The sequence below is a fragment of the Cherax quadricarinatus genome, chromosome 19 (assembly GCF_038502225.1).
Source record: "Cherax quadricarinatus isolate ZL_2023a chromosome 19, ASM3850222v1, whole genome shotgun sequence".
Taxonomy (NCBI): Eukaryota; Metazoa; Arthropoda; class Malacostraca; order Decapoda; family Parastacidae; genus Cherax; species Cherax quadricarinatus.
The window spans coordinates 15,933,910-15,948,535 of NC_091310.1; positions in this window are offsets into that span (position 1 = coordinate 15,933,910).

Here is a 14,626-nt window from a genome sequence, read left to right on the forward strand (position 1 = left end):
GGTCCGCTTTCTCCCTGCTCCATGAAATTTATCATACCTCATCTTAAAGCTACGTATGGTTCCTGCCTCCACTACCTCACTTGCTAGGCTATTCCACTTCCTGACTACTTTATGACTGAAGAAATACTTCCTAACATCCCTTTGACTCATCTGGGACTTCAACTTCCAATTGTGACCCCTTGTTTCCGTGTCCCCTCTCTGGAGCATCCTCTCTCTGTCCACCTTGTCTATTCCACGCAGTATTTTGTATGTCGTTATTATGTCTCCCCTAACCCTTCTGTCCTCCAGTGTCGTCAGTCCGATTTCCCTTAACCTTTCTTCACAGAACATTCCCCTTAGCTCTGGAACTAACCTTGTTGCAAACCTTTACACTTTCTCTAATTTCTTGACGTGCTTGATCAAGTGTGGATTCCAAACAGGTGCTGCATACTCCAGTATGGGCCTGACATACACGGTGTACAGTGTCTTGAACGATTCCTTACTAAGGTATCGGAACGCTGTTCTCAGGTTAGCCAGGCGCCCATATGCTGTAGCAGTTATCTGGTTGATGTGTGCTCTGGAGACATGCTCGGTGTTATACGCACTCCAAGATCTTTCTCCTTGAGTGAGGTTTGCAGTCTTTGGCCACCTAGCCTATACTCCGTCTGCGGTCTTCTGTGCCCTTCCCCGATCTTCATGACTGCATTTGGCGGGGTTAAATTCGAGAAGCCAGTTGCTGGACCAGGTGTCCAGTGTGTGTGTGTGTGTGTGTGTGTGTGTGTGTGTGTGTGTGTGTGTGTGTGTGTGTGTGTGTGTGTATGTGTGTGTGTGTAATGTGCCGAATTGGCAAAATTGGTCATTTAGCAAGAATTCGTTTAAAATTAAGTCCTTTCTAAAATTTTCTCTTATACATTGAAAGATGTATTTTTTCATTTATTTTAATGTAAATATTAATAATTTTGTACCCAAAAGAACCCTAGAAAGCTTACCTAACCTTCTAACAAGCGTAATTTATCTTATCCTAATCCAACTAAATATACGAATTTTAGATAAGTTTACAATAATTTAATGAACAAACACTATGAAATATATTTTTTTCTCGTTAATTTTAGAATGATTTTGGAAATTAATGCATATACAAATTTTTGCTTGCCTTATTTGGCAAGAAGAACGTTGCTATTTAGACCAAAATCGCAAGTTTTACCTATTCGGCACGACATATATACGTATATGCAAGACAAGCCATGAGGGAGGAAGGTGGAAATCTTTACCTCAAGTACTTTCACACTTCTCAGTACGTTATCAGGAGCTATGCAGTGTTGCAAGGCAGCAACTGAAGGACTGAGGGGATTTTTTTTTCTCTCTCAGAGTAGCACAACGCAAGTTGAGACCAGCCGCCTTCTCTCATTCAGAGAACCTGCGGCTGGTGTCAACCTATGCTACGCTACTCTGAGAAAAAACTTCTTTATCCTTCAGTTGCTGCCATTCAACACTGCATAGCTCCTGATGACGCAATGGGAAGTGTGAATGTATTTGAGCTAAAGATTTCTACCCCCATCCCCCTTCGTGGTTTGTCTTGGATTGTTTAGATCGCCTGTCTGCAATTGTTCAGAATTATGCCCATATGTGAGGGCATCCACAAGCTTAATCTTAAGCCCATTTTTTTTAGCTTTAGTGATAAGATACTCAATTTCGTGTACAGTGCTCTAATACATCGGTCATCTGTTAAGAAATTTAAAGCAAACACTACGACATATATTAGGAAAAGTTTCGGTCTTAACCCCTTGATCACTTGTATCACACAGAGGTTGAAAATAATATGTATAGGAAGAAAATAGGGTGTGAGTGACTCTCAGTAACGTGAAAAATGTAAGTGACCTATTTGAGATGGTCAGGTAGACAAGCAAGTCACGTGATTCTTGTGTTAGGCACGTTCGCTTTGCCTGGTAAGTATCATGTATGCCAGTGTTTTGGAAATTTTGTATCTAACAATATTATGTTCCACTATGTCGGTGACAGCAATTAGCGAGGCTTCTATTTATTGGCGGCGTCCAACATCTTATTTAGTGAGGACGAGTTGTGCCTCATTCCAATTTATGAAATATACCGTGGAGCTCCTGTGGAGGACACAGGCGTAATTTAAGTTGTCCCTGTTGCTGGTGTTTTCATATTCATTTAGACGTGACCTCGTTGTTTAACGGAACTTATTTTTGTCTCAGGTCACTGTGTGTCACCCACACCCCACTTTCTGCCTGTATATACTGTTGTTTTCAACCTCTGTGTTATAAGTAATCAAGATCCCAGAATTTTATCCATATATTTTTTCATATACTGACAATGCATATACTGTGAGCAGCTCTCGGTAATTATGCACTACTTGTCAGCTAGAGTTACAAAGGACTCGCAACGTGGAAACAGCTCCTCTTAGAGATCCTGAGACAAGCAACGTCCTATCTCGGTGCTTATATTGTCGACACCAGACATTCCCTTACCAATACTTCACATCCAACCGTTCTGTCCTTACCCACTGAACTATCGTAATATTCGTGTAACATCTCCAATTGAGGGAGTTCACTGATTCTATTACCATATTCATTTGCAAGGGAACTATTTCCACATCTGCATTGCACAGTTCCAACGATTCTGAATGAGCCTTTATCATTTAGTAGTGGAAATCTCTTAGCACGTTATATTTCAACAAGTATTAATTATTCCATTGGTTCCTCCTTCCCCCCCCCCCCCATCAAGTATTTACGATCGTTTTAACAACCGCCTCAAGAGGCTAAAACTCCTTAAATTCTTTGGCCAATTCAACCATCCGCAAACAGTTTTCGTTAAAGTTCACTTAGCAAGAATCTGGAGATAACAGCCTCCTCATAGTTGTGTAACATTTTTACTGGGTGTGAGGAAAATCACTCTCATTGTGTCCGTGTACATCGACTGGTCTTACAGGAGAGGTTGTCTGGGCACCGTGCGTACACATTCGACGATGTCCCAGTTTTCTCTTAACATTTGCATTTTAGGCATTTTCTTATTCCACTTGTCCTATCGGCTCCAAGTTTTTTGAAAACCAATGTCTGCCTTTTTTTCTACATCCTCAGAGAAGAGGACGTGTTATTCCTAAGAGTCTCTCGGGTGCGTCATATCATCAGCTTCCATTGTGAAACCCTCTCTGAGAATCACAAATAAAGTTAATCCCGGAGATACAATGAATATCAATACTGTGAATATAACTATGGTATATAATCCAAAAAGCAGATTAAAACGAGTGAAACATGTAGCTACCTTTATTCCAAAACGTTTCTCCTACACAATACGTTTCTTCAGTCGAAAACAGAGGCGGCAGCTGAAGCAGTGAAGATGTAGAGATGAAGTAAGCAGTACATCACCCTCGCAGTTGTCAGTCCCTCAGCCTGGAGAAGAATGTCTTGGTACAGAGGACATCTTCGCCACCTTTGTTGCCTGACCACTAGTTGCGAGTGAGAAAGGTTAGATTTGAGAGGGACCAGGAGTTCACCTGGAGAGGGTTTCGGGGGTCAACGCCCCAGCGGCCCAGTCTGAGACCAGTCCTCTTGGTGGATCAAGGTCTGATCAACAAGGCTGTTACTGCTGGCCGCACGTAAACCGACGTATGAACCACAGCCCAGCTGATCAGGTACTGACTGTAGGTGTCTGTCCAGCGCCTTCTTAAAGACAGCCAGGGGTCTATTGGTAATCCCCCTTATGTACACTGGGAGGCAGCTGAACAGTCTTGGGCCCCTGACACTTATTGTGTTGTCTCTTATTGTACTCGTGGCGCCCCTGCTGTTCATTGGGGAAATGTTGCATCTCCTGCCGAGTCTTTTCCTTTCGTAGGAAGTGATTTTCGTGTGTAGGTTTGGTACTAATCCCTCTAGGTTTTTTCAAGTGTATATTATCATGTATCTTTCTCGCCTGCGTTTCAGGGAATACAGATCAAGGGACTTAAATCGTTCCTATTAATTTAGGTGCTTTATCGTACTTATGTGTGCCGTGAAAGTTCTCTGTGCATTCTCCAGATAAGCAATTTCACCTGCCTTGAAGGGGGCAGTTAGTGTACAGCAGTATTCCAGCCATGAGAGAACAAGCGATTTGAAGAGAATCATCATTGGCCTGACGCACTTGGTTCTGAAGGTTCTCAATATCCATCCTATCATTTTTCTAGCAGATGTGCTGGATACATTGTTGTGGACTTTGAAGGTAAGATCCTGTGACATTATCACTCCCGGGTCCTTCGCATTAGTTTTTCGCTCTATTGTGTGGTTAAATTTGTTGTATACCCTGATAAAGTTTTAATTTCCTCAAGTTTTCCATATCTGAGTAACTGAAACTTCTCTTCATTAAACTTCATATTGTTATCTGTGGCCCATTTGAAGATTTGGTTGATGTCCGCTTGGAATCTTGCAGGATTGCTACATTCTCAATTATTACATACTTCAAGATTTTCCAGGCCTCACCTGTGCCCGTATACAAGTCTCTGTTCTGCTTTACTTTGTTCCAGGCTGAAGGACTGATCACCACAGAACTATTACATCTAAGGTGATGTACTGATTACATCGTATCTACCTCACTGTTTCAGCTGCCACCTTTGTATTCCACTGAAGAAATCTGCTATGTAGGATAAACGTTTCAGAATAAAGACACCTGAACATTGCCCTTTTTTTAAATATCATCACTCTTTAACACGGGAAATGCACGGAGAGAGCTAGCAAGAGAACGCGTGCACTCCCACTCAGGTCAAAGGTCGAGCGGTCACTCCGAGGTCAAGTGTACTGATAAGACATGAGGTCAGATGACTTAATGTGGTATGTAATGGCAGGACTAATAATGTGATGTCAAGTGCACTGATTAGATGACACTTTGATTAGGTGTCATGTAGACTGCACTCATATATTTTTTTTTGAATAGCATTAGGAATTTTGATAGATTTACTTGAAGTGAATGCAATAAGCCTAAGTAAGACATGGGCGAATAAAACATTTGTAAAGCTGAATAATGAGGAATAAAATAGTTTCTGAAGACGAGAAAGAACCTAAATTTTTGCAGGTACTTTTCTCAACTCAAACATTTCAAATTTCCATGACAAATTATAAGCAACTGTAATGTGTAAGATAGTGAATTATTGTAAATTTTATTATGAACTAACAAGTGATATTGCCTTTGAATCACTGTCATCAAGGTTTAAGATCATAACATAAGAAAGAAGGAACACGGCAGCAGGCCCACCGGCCCATACGAGGCAGGTCCAATTCTCCCACGCGCTTAAGCCCATTCCTTGATCTAGTCAGGTCAGTCACATTCACTTAAGGGCGGCATACAACCTAGTAGCACAAGCTAGTCAGGTCCAACTCACACTCACCAACACCCAACCTATTTTTAAAACTACACAACGTCTTAGCTTCTATGATGGTACTCGGAAGTTTGTTCCACTCATCCACAATTCTGTTACCAAACCAGTGCTTTTCTATATCCTTCCAGAATCTGATTTTTTCCAATTTAAAATCATTGTTGCGAGTCCTGTCTAGGCTAGATATTTTTAGCACGCTATTTACATCTCCTTAATTAATTCCTGTTTTCCACTTAAACACCTCGATCATATCCCCCCTAATTCTACTCCTTTCTAGAGAGTGCAGATTCAGGGCCCTCAGTCTATCCTCATAGGGAAGATTTTTGATACATGTGATAAACTTTGCATCCTCCTTTATACGTTTTCCAGTGCATTTATATCCATTCTGTAATACGTTGACCAAAACTGCGCAGCATAATCTAAATGAGGCCTAACCAAAGACATAGAGTTGAAGAACAACCTGAGGACTTCTATTATTTATACTTATTGCTATGAAGCCAAAGATTCTGTTAGCTTTATTGCGAATACTTATGCTCTGTTGTCTTAGTTTCAGATTACTGCTAACCAGAAATCCTAGATCCTTTTCGCAATCCGTAATATTAAGATTTACATTATTTAGTTTATATGTGGCATGGTTATTTTCCTGTCCAACATTTAGAACTTTGCATTTGTCTATATTAAACTGCATTTGCCACTTCTCCGACTAGTGCATCAGTCTATTCAAATCATCCTGGAGTGCTCTAATCTCCTCATTAGAATGAATTAGATGGCCTGTTTTGGTGTCATCAGCAAATTTCCTTATGTCGCTATTTATTCCTTCATCTATGTCATTTATGTAAATTGTGAACAACAACGGGCCCAACACTGACACCTGTGCAATACTGCTTGTGACGTGCCCCCATTCTGATTTCTCCCCAGTCATGCAAACTCTCTGCTGCCTATTTGTCAACCATGCCTCTACAAAAGAAAAAATTTCTCCTATTCCGTATGCCTTAAGTTTTCTCAACAGCCTCTGATAAAGAACTCTATCGAAAACCTTACTGAAGTCCATATACACAATATCATATTCATTACCATGATCTACCTCCTCAAATACCTTAGTGAAAAAGTTAGTAAATTCGTAAGACAGGAACGCCCCTTTGTAAAACTGTGCTGAGATTCATTAATCAATTTATGCCTTTTAAGATGGCCACGAATTGCTTCGGCAATTATTGATTCCATAAATGTTCCCACTGTGGAGGCAAGGCTTATTGTTCTATAGTTCGAAGCTAAGGACCTGTCACCTGCCTTGTATATAGGTATTACATTTACCATTTTCCACTTATCTGCCACCATGCCAATTTGTAGTGATATATTGAAAAGATTAGCAAAAGATATGCTAAGTTCCTCTTTACGTTCCTTTAAAACCCTTGCAAATAGTTCATCAGGGCCTGGGGATTTGTTAGCTTTTAATTTATTTATTTGTCTGAGGACCATGTCACTAGTTACCCTAATCGTACATAGTTTATTATCGTCCTGTTCTACATAATTTATTATTACTGGAATTTCGCTAGTATCTTCCTGAGTAAAAACTGAGAGGAAGTAGGTATTGAAAAGTTCACACATTTCCTTATCACTGTCAGTGATCTGAACTGAGTTACTCTTAAGTGGGCCAATCTTGTCCCTAATCTTAGTTCTGTATTCCTGATAGAACCCTTTTGGGTTACTCTTCGAATCCCTTGCGACTATAGCCTCATAATCCCTTTTAGCTTTTTTTACTCTTTTTTTTTATTTCTCTCTCTAATTGAATATATTGACTTCTTAACTGCCCTTTGCCTCTTTTGATGCGCCTATACATGCCTCTCTTTTGACCAGTGAGATGTCTTAATCTATTGTTTATCCATTTGGGACCATTTTTCTTAGATATAATTTCCCTACTCGGGACAAAAGTCTTCTGAGCAGCTGGCAATATGCTCTGAAATACGTCATACTGGCAACCAACCCTACCTATATGACTCATAGTAAGGTCAGCCCAATTTAGCCCACCCAGGTAATTTTTTCAGTCACATGAAGTAGGCCAAGTGGAAATCTGGGACAGCGATTTAATTGCAGTTATCTGAGTAATTCCATGATATATTGAAACTAAGTGATTTGTGATAGCTTTCCCCTAATTCATCATTATTCTCAAAATTATTAATTAGTGATTCATTGTTGGCATGAACCAAGTCAAGTAGGTTGTTTCTTCTAGTTGATTCTGTCACAAACTGTTTTGAAAAGCAGCCCTGAACCGTATCAAGAAAGTCACTAGGCTCATGATCTCCTGTCACATTGTTCCAATCAATTTGTCTAAAGTTAAAATCTCTCATTAACACACCATTTTCATATCTAGATGCCTTATGAATTTCGTCCCATAGCAGACTACCGCACTGTCAAGTTTTGTGGGCCTATAAATCACACCCAAAATTAATTTTTCACGATCTTCGAGATGCCAAACAGATTGTGTCTGATGTTTCTAATCTTACGTCACATCCAACACAACAATTTAAATTATCTCTGACATATATCGTCACTCCACCACCCTTCTTTTTGACTCTATCAGTGTGGAATAGTTTATAACCTTGTATGTTGCATTCAGATGGCATTTCTATCTTTCAAGTTGAACCAGGTCTCTGTTATAGCAATAATATCTATATTACATGTATTTGCAAATAATCTTAGCTCATTTATCTTATTTCTTAGACTCCTATTATTTGTATAGTAAACCTTAAGGGAGATAGTCACTCGTTCCTCTCTACTATCTCTCTATCATCATTATAATATCTGCTGTTTTCAACCATAGTGCTGCAGCCTGAATGTTTTCCACAAGCACCCATATCTCTATAAACTAGACCAGTCATCAGTGACCTCCCCTCAATCGAGTTGGGTAATGCAACCACTCCAGCCCCAGAGAGATGAACCCCATTCCTTGCATTCATATCATGCTTGCCATAGAATTTGTCCCAGTTATCAATGAATGGGATTGGAAGTTCCTTGCAGGACCTGTCTAGCGAGCAATTTATTCCAATTGCCCTAGACATCCATTCACTGCCCACTCCTCTTCTAGGCAAGATGCTACATATGATTGGGATCCCTCCCTTAGACCTGACAACTTCTTTGGCAGACCTGTACTTATCTAGCAGCTCCTGTCTCCTACCCTTCCCAATGTCATTTCCACCAGCACTAAGATAATGGGCTTGTTCCCATTACCTGACATGTCTAACCTATTGACTATGTCACCAACACCAGCTCCTGGGAGGCACACCCTCTGTCTCACCTTCCTATCTGTTAAAAAAACACGGTCCATATATTTTACCTGAAAATCTCCTACAGTTAGAATATTTTTTACCTTGATTAGCAGGGGAGTCAGTGGCACCTTTAGCCTCACTAACCACTGAAGCACAGTCTTCCTGAAGGACAGAGAATCGATTTCCTACCTTCACATCTTCTCCACTAACCTTCCTTATCTTCCTGCTTCCTGAATTGTAACCCGCTTAAGCTCGCTGCTGGTATCCCTTTCCTCACCAGCTTCAACCATCTCACACTCCCAAACCCATCTAGGCAAAGCTTCAGCCTCCTAATTTCCTCCTGAAGAAGTAGAACCTCCTTCAACACTTTAACCTGAGATTCACAAGCACTACAGCAGGCCATGGTGCTCCGTAACACCCCACGCTAATTCCCAAACAGCTTAGGACAGTGACCACACGTGACCTCTGACCGCATCGCACTGACTGACTCCTTCAAGGAAGATGTTTTGCAACAGCAAACTGGGTTTTATTCTAAGAAAATGGGCATTTTCTTCTCTTCCTCGGATCGAATCTAAGTATCCTCTCTCCACCCTTTCCTCTCCTTTGATTTAATTAGTTGTAACACTCCCTCTTTTGTTAAATCCATTTATTAGGCATATGGAAAAGGGATCACTGTTAGCCCTGTTCCAGCATAGCTTTCATAGGTAGCGATGAGATGGTCGAATCACACCACCCGATGTGTACTGGATCATCATCAGGTGGTGTCAGGTGACTGACGAAACATCGGTTCCCATACTGGCATTAATTCTGATGATTGAAGTTTTGCTAGGCGCTGCCTGCAGATTCAGGACTGGCAACTGATGATATGCGACTCCATTCATTTTTGACAGATCGCCCACCATCACTGATGGAAAGAAATATTTTAACGTTCGTGCTCTTGTCAGTTCAGGTGGTTGTCGTTAAAGCTTACTCATTTAGTCCTGAAGATTCCATTATGGTACTGCACAAGTAAGGAAACATGTGATTTTCAGTGGCAGTGGCTCAAGTTGCTTATGCTTTTTCTTATTCTCAGAATTGCCTTTTTATTTAATATATCTTTATTTCTACAAGTACATGTATATGGTATACAGGACTAGCTGATATCAATGACAATACTATATAGAAAGCCGCTTGTTATGCAGAGCATTTCAGGCAAATGAGGTCAATTTTGTCCCTGGATGCGACCCACATCAATCGACTAACACCCAGGTATCCATTATTACTGATGGGTGAACATGGACAACCGGTGTAAGGAAACACACCCAATGTTTCCAACCTTTCGCCGGGAATCGGACCCGGACCCTCACCATGCGAAGAGAGAGTTTCATGTTTTTGCTAAGTTCTGACTGGTGAGATCATGATGATATTCAGGATGTTTCAACAGTATGGACACAATTTGGGTACATGGATTTCAGACATCCTGTAGATTAACGGTATCCTGTAGTGAAAGGTAGTAATGCCAAATGTTGCTTCCTGCTAAAAAAAATATCGTTCAGTATAATACACTGTCAAAGAGCTGAAGCTTTGTAATTACCATATCGTGGACACGCCTCTCATTCAAACTGAAAACTGATTTGCCTTCAAACTCCAGGAAAGCAAAGGTGTAGATTTCGTGATTATCTCAGTGTTCTTGACGTCAGTGTTTCAAAGCTTGGCCTCATCAGTCAGTATCTCTGTTGCCTGATATACTGTAGCTAGACGGTATTTTCTAGAAACCTATTTGCTCAAGACCAAAAATTTATCGCAATGAGTAAGCGCCTTTTGTACATTTTGAAGTTCAGTGAGGATATTTTTATTTTGGCAGAGCGGTCGAGATCTTATAAATACAGTATTTTCTGCACTAAACAGATTAAAGAACAAGAGCGTATTCTTGTCATCAGCTACTTTCAGGATCAATAAAGTATTAAGGACAGTATAATTAGCAACATGAAAACATTGTACAAGGGTATCTGATTAAACCTTCACAATTTCTTCATAGTGGGAGACGAAGTTGGGTTTTCCTGAATTATATGTATCAATTAAAACGAAGGTTTTTTCCTTGGATCCTTCAGACAAAAATAAGTAATCTAAATAGTTTGCACTTCATCAGATCTGATGAGTGGATGTTTACAGTTATCAGATCTGATAGGTGAATGCTACTTCATTAATGGCTTGTAGTTTAGGTATTTTTTTTAATTTACCAGGTATTTATAGCTATGTTAAGAGGATGAGCAAAGCTGCAGCTTCATAGCTGCAGTAGGAGCTATGAAGCTTCTACACGTATTCAACAGAATTCGTGTATTGTGATTAAATACGAGGCTGTGTGATGCTGATAATTTTCTAGCTTAAGATACGCCACTCTTTGGGATTATAAACTTCACAAACCTTTTTCTAATTTGCATCTTGACTTCCAAAAAGGACTTAGCTTAGGTACATTTGTTAAAAGATCATAAATTTGAATTTGAAGAACGTCTCGATAAATTTTGCAGAGAAATATTCGTAATTATGCCAGTATTAAGCAGATATTCATGAATATAATTATTCATGTTTCCTTCATTAGTTGCATTTGTCAGTTTGAGATTAAATGCTCTGAAGTGATGTTGGTGTTAGGTGTAATGTTTTGCTCTTATTTTTAATGCTTGTTGTCTAGTCTTATGAACTCAAGTTATTCTTCTCAGAAGAATTTCATCACGTCTTCGAGAATGCCTGGCAGTCTCTCTCTCTCTCTCTCTCCTCACCTTTCGATGCTAATTGAAGTAAATATTAATTATTAACTGGACCCATTAAGAAATTATTATTAAATATAGGGAAATAACATCCTCCTCCTGTTATCACATTACGCCATGAGTAACATGCAAAACAATTCTTCTCTTTCACTGCATGTTAGCCAAACCTATGTAATAATCTCCACCCTTCGAAATTCATGTAGAATTTTCATATGTCCAGAGGTATTGTTCCAATTTATATTTCTTGTAAAAACAAATGAATACCCAAGTATTTAACAAATTAAAATTCTACATAAAAATTCTGAGAGAGTTTTTCATTGCTAGTTATGTAATGTTAGTTTTAATTTGCACCGAAATAAGGCGATAGTCACAGTCGTTGACACAGATAAATATTTATCTCCTTCATGTAATAGTGTAGGTTACGGAAAATTATTTTGATTTTCTAACAATAAATATGCAAGAATAAAGTGTGTTTTATGTCATATCTGTATAATTTTTTACAATCTAAATCTGCAACTGTATATCTTGTGCGCTATGAGTAAATATTTTCCACGTGACTATAAATGTTTTTAACTTGTTATATGTTATCCACCAGTATATGACTCAGAAATAAAATACTGAACACAAACTCGGTTCTCCGTAAAAATATATATTTTCTTCAATATTAGAATTACAGTGGACCCTCGAATTTAGTCCTGCCTTTTCTGTATGCAAAACTATTTTTATTATCTATAAAATGTATTTTTTGTTAATATTTTTGGGTATCTGGAATGGTTTAATTGGATTTACATTATTTCCTATGGGAAATATTAACCAAAAATACATTTTATATATAATAAAAAAAAGTTTTGCATATAGAAAAGGCAGGACTAAATTCGAGGGTCCACTGTATTTTGTTTACTCAAGGGTTTTCGATTTTTTTTGTAATACACTGTTATATTATTTTTTTCCTGCATTAAACTACGCTTGATGCAATTGGTCTTCTGTTTATCAATAATACATGCAATATTTCTTTATACATGGTAGTAGAGGAATTCCATTTAAGGCGAAATAAACAACTGATATATATATAATATATATATATATATATATATATATATATATATAAATATATATAGATATATATATATAAATATATATAGATATATATAAATATATATAGATATATATATATAAATATATATAGATATATATCTATATATATATAAATATATATAGATATATATACATAGATATATATATATAAATATACATAGATATATATATATATATATATATATATATATATATATATATATATATATATATATATATATATATATATATATATATATATATATATATATATATATATATATATATATGCAATAAGATCACAGTAAACAAGTGATTTTAAAATATAGTTCCTTGACAATGTGAGTAGTCACGAAATTATATATATATATATATAGTGGTTGTTTATATATATATATATATATATATATATATATATATATATATATATATATATATATACATAAATATATATATATATATATATTGTTGAGAAATGGCATTACCAGTTAAACTTAATTTTAAATTTAAATATAGGGAACACTTAGCTGATAAAAGACAGCAAATCGTCTACACAGCCGCCCCTGTAGACGAGGTCTTGAATTGTTGTCATGATCATCTCTCAACGGGCTGGAATAGATCATATTATGTAAACAATAATTTACCCCTAGGGGGTGTTATGTCAGCATATTTCATTCACTGATGGCTGACAAACTTACTTGTGTGGACTCAAAAGTCCGCACCTAACTGCCGACTATAGGTTGATTACAAACTCCTTGTGACTCAAGAACTGCACAGTCCCCCATACTACAAGAAATTCGTAACCTACCTTGCTCTTGTAGCGTGAGCTATGGTGTTCTTCAAACCTTCGACAGATATAGGTGACTTGATAGAAGCTGAAGTGTCCACGTCTTCCATAGTCTAGGAATACGCACACTGGTACACTGTTCCACAATATTTGTCTTTATTGTTCACAATCTTATCACTAAAGAAGCTGATCACACTTCTCTTAAGTGTTTATTGTGTTTTATGAGACACTTTGTTCACACTAACGCACAGATCGTTCTTTGTTGGTTATCCTGGCGTCAGTGTCACTCTCAGTAGAGTCGAAAGTAATCTGAAGACGCCACAATGCCCCACGCCGTAACTGCCCCCAGCACAAAGGAAAAGCTGACATAGTACTTTTGCTTCCTTGCCACTTCCTCCATGAGGCAAAGCAGACTGTTTGTTTCTTGCTGTCTTAAGCATAGACAACAATGTACACTATCTTTACCAGGGTAATAACGTGGGAGAAGGACTTTCCTTAATTGTCCTGCTAAGGTAAGAGATGTACTGTCTCTTTTTAAAATACACTCTGCAACACTGGACCGCACGGAGCGGCGGTAGCTTGACCACAGGTCGTATACTGGTACTGCATCTGGGATCAATTACTCGCTGTAGCAGTAAACAAGATATTTGCTCCTTCTGAGAGGGCTGGGCCCCTCAGGGCTGAAGGGGGCTGATACCCCCCTCCTGGAGAAAATTTTTCCACACTGGGGGGCGGCGGAGGTTCGCTGCAGGTGAACTATTCATCACTTAACATTAATTTGATTTTCTCACTCGCCACCACTGCTGCTTGTCTTTTCTGAACAGCTTTAGTCTGTGTGGTTTCTGGAGAATCACTAATTTTGTTTTCAACACTGTGCAATTCTAACGGTACTAGTTTATTTATTGTAAGGTTATTCACTACAACTTTGCTCAAAACATCGTGTCCTGATGATTCCATTTGCATCAGGATATATGTTCACAAATTTTCCAATTGTCCATTGGGACCTCGGACCATCATTGTCAATAATCACTATGTCACAAGGTCTTAAGGACTTACGATTTTCAGGAACACCAGCTCCATAGAAGTGTTCTCTCAATGAGGTGAGATAGTCTTCTCGCCAAATTTTCTCCCAACGTTCAATCACTTTATTAAGGTGTTTGAATTTACATCCGAGTTGCTCAGGTTCGAAATAAGTAGGATCCTCTATGATTTCTTTATCATTCATGGGAGGAACAGGTTCGAGCCTTCTGCCATGGAGTAAATGAGATGGACTTAACACTTCCAAATTGTCCAGATCATCGGTAACATAAGTTATAGGTGTGTTGTTGACTCTATTTTCTATTTCAGTCACAACTGTACGGAATTCTTCTAAGTCTATTCTCTGAGGATGACGAGTCTTCCTTAAACAACGTTT